The sequence below is a fragment of the Brassica oleracea genome, chromosome C6, assembly GCF_000695525.1.
Source record: "Brassica oleracea var. oleracea cultivar TO1000 chromosome C6, BOL, whole genome shotgun sequence".
NCBI classification, from domain to species: domain Eukaryota; kingdom Viridiplantae; phylum Streptophyta; class Magnoliopsida; order Brassicales; family Brassicaceae; genus Brassica; species Brassica oleracea.
Window position 1 is genome coordinate 25,406,454 of NC_027753.1, and position 6,419 is coordinate 25,412,872.

The window sequence follows — 6,419 nt, forward strand, 5'->3', positions numbered from 1 at the left end:
GTCAATGGAAGAGAGTATCATTTGGCTTACTATCTCACCGATGGTATTTATTCAAAATGGTCAACTTTTATCCAATCTATTCCAATACCACAAGGTCCGAAAGCGGGTTTATTTGCTCAACATCAAGAAGCTGCCCGAAAAGATGTCGAGCGTGCTTTTGGAGTCTTGCAAGCTCGCTTTGCCATTGTTAAAAATCCCGCACTTTTTTGGGATAAAGTCAAAATTGGAAAGATTATGAGAGCATGTATCATACTCCATAATATGATAGTAGAAGACGAACGAGATGGATACACTCAATTTGATGTTTCAGATTTCCATCCAGGAGAAGACACCGGAAGTTCACATGTGGATTTCATGTATTCTACAGATATCCCGACAAATATCGCCAATATGATGGGCGTTCGAACTAGAATTCATGATAGACAAATGCATCAACAACTCAAAGATGATTTGGTTGAACATATATGACGTAAATTTGGAGGTGATGAAGACAACTACTAAGCTCAGACGTTTTTTTCAAATAATTCGGTCTTATTGTACTAATCTTTGTTTTTATGTTTTTTTATAAATCTATGTTTTAAATGTTATCTTTTAATATGTTTTTTTTAATAAATAAATTTTATCTTTCAAAAAAAAATTATTAATTTTTTTTTAAGAATCCTTGGTTAAGAAACTTCCATTGGACCTTTCAAAATGAGAGTTTCTTACCAAAGGTTCTTAAACTTCATTTATTGCTAAAAAAATCATTAAGAACCCTCTTAAAAGGTTTTGGGTTGAACATGCTCTAAGAGCATGATTATCAATGAGATTTAATTGGTGGTCCTTAGAGTTTTTTATTGTTATTTTTAGATAAGGACATTGTTAAGGACTTTTAATGAAAATGGTGATTATTGGTTGGACTTTTTGTTGGTCCTTAGGTTTAATTTTTTTTTTTTGAAATAACTAGCAACATATATAAGATAAAACATATTACCATTTTAAGTTGAATAACTAATAAAAAAAAAAAATTATTCATTTAATAGAAAATTACAAACATTTTATTACATTTCATTAAAAAAAAATAAACTTCAGAAATAAAAGCAAACACACAACTTATTCAAATCATAGAAACATATAAATTATATGTTATTTGGAAAATGTCCAAATTTAGCCCATATATTTTCAATCAGATCATTTTTTAATTGTTCATGGGCTTGTTTATTACGAAGGCTCGTTCGACGATCCATTGTACTGCCGAGATTCGAAGGCATGTTGACGGAAAATGTATCCACTTCTTCTCTTTCTTGAAACTCAAATTTGTTATACTGAGTGAATGATGACCGTTCATCTTCGACAATCATATTATGGAGTATGATACATGCTCTCATAATATTTCATAATTTCTCTTTATCCCATAACTTATTTTCGAACTGATTCTTGGGACTTAGCAAACAATGACTGCTTTTCAGTTTGTGGTAGTCGGATATATTGAATAAAAGTCGCCCATTTTGGATATATACCATCTGTTAGATAATATGCCAGATGGTACTCCGTTTCATTGACATAATAGTTTACTTGTGGCGCGATGCCGTTAAGAATGTCATCAAAAACAGGTGATCGTCTGATCATTGATTCTGTGTCACCTCTGCTTACAATGAACATTCTCTATGTTCTCATGAAGAGTTGTTGCAAACTATTCATCTATGCGTTTCCAGAAGGTCCTTAACTTCTGTTCATTTCCGACAACAACGTCCTTTGATGTGTTTAGCCACGCACTAATCAGTACCTCGTCATCACCTGGCGTCCATTTCCTTCTCACCATACGATCCACAGGTGTGTCCTGAGGTTGGGATGTAGCCTCAGACTGTTGGGAACTGAAAGGAGGCATTTCTGAGGCTCCAATGTCGACACTGGAAGGAAAACTTTCATAAGGAAAGTTTTCCTGAACATTATTATTTTGTACGTTGTGAAGAAGCCCCACATAACCAGAATTCTGGCTGTATGGATTCCTTGGATCCATAGGAAGAAGAACAGAAGAGATTATAGAGAATGGGAACGTTTTCTTGTTCGCAAAGAGAAGAGAAAGGCGATTTGGAGATAATAAAGCTGAAGTGTTTTCTATGGGATTTAATAGGAGAAACTTTAACAAGTAATAACTCCATAACCACCTAACCATTACCTACCTATGTCTAATCAGATGTTATTACTAAACTACAACTACAAAGCTATCAGCTCTAGTTTAATAGATCATTAAATTTTAGTACGAAAGCTATCAGCTATAGTTATTACTAAACTACAACTACAAAAGTTATAAGCTACAAAGGGAACTACAATACAAGCAGAGAACACAATTTTGTTTTAAGTAAATTCAAATCTAAACTACAAACATGGCAATCTCGTTCATAAGACTCACAGTCTTATGACTAATTTTTAGTTACTTCAATACAGAACTAAAAGTTTAGCGTTCAAAAAAATCAAAAACAACAAGCATTCGAGGCAATAATTTATACTGAACTTCAATACAAATCTAAAACCTATCAAGTTTCCTAACAAGAAATTACAGAAACCATATCAACTACAAAGCTATCGACGAAACAATATCAAAGAAACCATCAACGATCATCATCATCAATAAAAGAAACTGAATTTAATCTACCAACATATCATCACAACAAAGAATCACACGAAACTAACATGCGGAGGAACTAGATCGAGAAACTGAACTTAATCAACCGAACATATCATCACAAAAAAGAATCTACGAAACCCGACTCGCAGGAACTAGATCGAGAAACTGAATCTAATCTACCGAACAAATCATCACAACAAAGAATCTACGAAACCAACATGCGGAGGAACTAGATCGACAACGACATCCTAAGGATTTGAAAACGAAAGAGGAACACATACCTTTTAGATTGAAATCGGCGGAGAATGAGGTTGGAGACAGACTCGGGATAGACTCGTGAGGGATCCGGGAGAGATTCGGGATGAAATCGTCGGTGTACTTTATCGCCGCATGCATCGCCGTCGAGAGAGAATCGGAAGACGGTGAGATCGATTTGGGAAGAGAAAGTCGAGTTTCCCCTACACGACTTTTCCGCTTCATCTCCACTCGACAGGTGGCAAGGAAGGACGAGCAAAAATCGACCTTGGTTAAGGCCCGTCCCGGAACATTATCACCATTTTGTATTTATTTTTGGGCGGAAAATGGGTTAGGACCCAACTTTAGGACCCCGATAATCATGGTCTAAGAGACGGTCTTTTGAGGCACGTGTTGACCAAAGGCTATCATCTCTTTCTCTCTCTCTGGCGGAATGCTCTTCATCATCAAAAGTTCAAAGTCAATGGGTGTTTGTGTGTGTTTTACAGAGAGATGGAGGCAGATCAGTCCTCATGCAACCACCGCATTACAGAGTCTCGATTGAATAACTCTTTAACATTCTAACCATTGTGTCCTTTGGCATTGCTGATTTGTAGCAAAAGGCATTTCCTTTTCGTCTATCTCCGCTTGATTATAGTTAAAAATCGTTTCTTTTTGTGGGATATAGTTAAAAGCCATGTTCTGCTTTTGGTTCCTAGTCAAAGAAAGAAACTTGCTTCTCGAACATTGTTGATTATATGCTGGACTGATTTTATAGTGATCGAACCATTTGTTTTGTACTGTGACTTTAGTAAGGAGAGATCAGAGTGACCAAGTCAAAACGAATGAAGCAACTCATGCCGAAGCTAGCAAGAATGTTAATGTTTTGTACCTTCTGATTGCTACTTGTTTCATTTGCATTCTGCAGGTGAAAGTGGAGAACAAGGCATGGAAAGTCGATGTGAGTTCCACATGTTTTCTGTTTTCATTAAATGGTGTTTCAGTATTTTCTTGTACTTGTGAACGGAAAGGGTCAAATAAAGCTTATGTTTGATGTTCTTCAATTTTGATTTGTTCTGTCTCTTCTGTTTATTGATTATTTTTTTGATTGTTCTGTCTTTGTTGCCTTTACATGGATGGATCAAGTGATATGAGTAGGGTTCCAGTTGCAACAGAGGTAAATCTAAAAACTTTCAAACTTTTAAGTTGTTTCTTGTTGCTTAACCTTCGGTTTAATTCTTTGTTCCTTGTAGTTTAAGTTTATGATAATATAAAAGCTTGTGTTGTTGTTGTTACTGTCTCGGTTCCTTGAGCTTGTTGTTGTTACTGTCCTTGTAGTTGAAGTTTCTTGTTGTTACTGTCCTTGTAGTTTAAGTTTCAAGCGTCTTGTTGTTTCACTGTCTTGTGTTCTAGAGCATTAAAAGACTTGTGTTCCTCATTCTTGTTGTTTCAGGTGGTGAAGTGGAGTGGAGCATTGGAGTGGAGCATTCACGGGTATTGGAGTGGAGCATTCACGAGTGACAGAGAGTTGTTGTTTCATTGTCTTGTGTAATTGAGTCATTGAGTTGTAATTGTGTCATTGAATTGTATTTGTGTCACGGGTGTACAAGAGTGACAGAGAGAGTTGGAGTCTTGTGGTGTTTGTAGTCTTTTGTTAAAGTTCACGGATATAGTTTACGAGTGACAACTTCCATCCTTCTCTATATATATTTGCAATTCACTTGAAAAGCAAAATTTTCAATCTTCCGTTCTTCTTGTCTTCACAAAATTTTCAAAATTTCATATATGGCATCCACATCTCATAACATTTTTGAGGGATCAGACGATGAAAATTTTGATCAATATTTATTTTTTATGTTTTTATTTTAAAATCAATGTTTAAAATGTTATATTATACTATGTTTTAAGAAAAAAATTAAGTTTAATAAGAAAAATCAAAAAACTTTGGTGTTTAATTAAATTTTTTTTTAAAGAACCCTTAAATAAAAGACTTGCAATGGAGCACGTAAATTTTTGGGTCTCTTAATTAACTTTTACAATTAAAAAGTATTAAAAAATAAGAGATCAATTTAGGATCTCTAGGATAATGGTGCTGTAAAGGCTTTACGAACATCGTTTCCGGTAATAGTTTAGAGGATTTTGACTAAAATGGGCGTTGAATAACCCGACCCGCTAACCCAATACATTTGTATTATACTACTATTTCATCTATTTGCCACTTGGCCATAGACTGATATTTTATGGAAAAAGGAATTACACTATTTTGTGGTAAAATTATTTGAATTACTTGCTAAGCTGAAAATTAACTTATTTATGACAGTTATAATCTCAAGTAAAAACTTAGAAAGTGTTATGAACCAGATTGTGGATGGCTCATTGTGGATGGCTCATAACCAAGAAATTATGATTTGTAAGCTTTTCATTTATCTATGACGGTGTAATCTTCTATATAAGGAACCTCTATGTTATGAATACAGATAAACTTTTCCATTACTTTTATAACACGTTATCAGCACGAACTCTAAATCCCTAAGCTAATACCTAAATCAAAAAACCCTAAAACCCTAACCCTAGCCGGTGATCCGACGAACCCTAAACCCCGATCGCGTCTCTTGTTCCCGCATCTGTTCTAGCTCGCGTCCCCGATCAGCTTTAGCCCAAGGCGTTCCTGATCCTAGCTCAGACTTTCGCGACCCGAGAGCAGCTCTAGCACGCGACCTCTTCCTCGTTCGCGACAGCATCAGACAGCTCGCGTCCGACGATCAAGGCGTTCCCGATCAAGTAACAAAGGACGACCGCGACCCGACAGAAGCGACTCGATCCATTCCAGCTTGCGTCCTGTTTGTGTCCAGCTCGCGGCTCAACTCCTTTGGTGGTCCGATTCAACAATCATCTAAGGTTAAAAGGTAATTCAAAACCTAAGAACCTTTATGAATCAAAACCATAGGGTAATAGATCAAAAATCCTAATTGAGTAAATCAAAGCTCTAAAAGTTCAATACCCCCAAACCCTAAATCATGTTCCTACATGATTAAAACCCCAAATCGGTTTTTACAAGTTAAAATCCGATAAACCCTAACCCTATATCTATAAACCCTAAATAATATAAGTATCAGAATTAATTATACTATAATTATCAAATAACATATTAAAACTCTAATCGAATATTTTGAAATTAAAACTGTTTTCGGTTTTGATCATTGAAGTTTTAAATCTGATTGAATTAAGTTGCTAGATTTATTATTCTCATCCTGCTAGTTTAATAATTCTGATCTGTTTAAGTCTTGATTAAATCCGACCTACTTGTTTTTATTAATGTTTTGATCACAGTTAGGATTGATAGATTTATTTTCTCATCCTGCTTGGTTAATTGTTCATCTGATGTCAAATTGTTTGAACCGACCAGCCTGTTAAAACATCGATTGAATCTGATAGGTTGCTAGCTTGCTTTACTTATATAATCCGATAGGTTGATAGATTAATTGAGGTTTACTTGTTTAAAATCCGAATGATCTGATTGCATGATTCTTGAGGTTTAATATCATCTGCTAGGATTGATAGTTTTGTAATATGATTT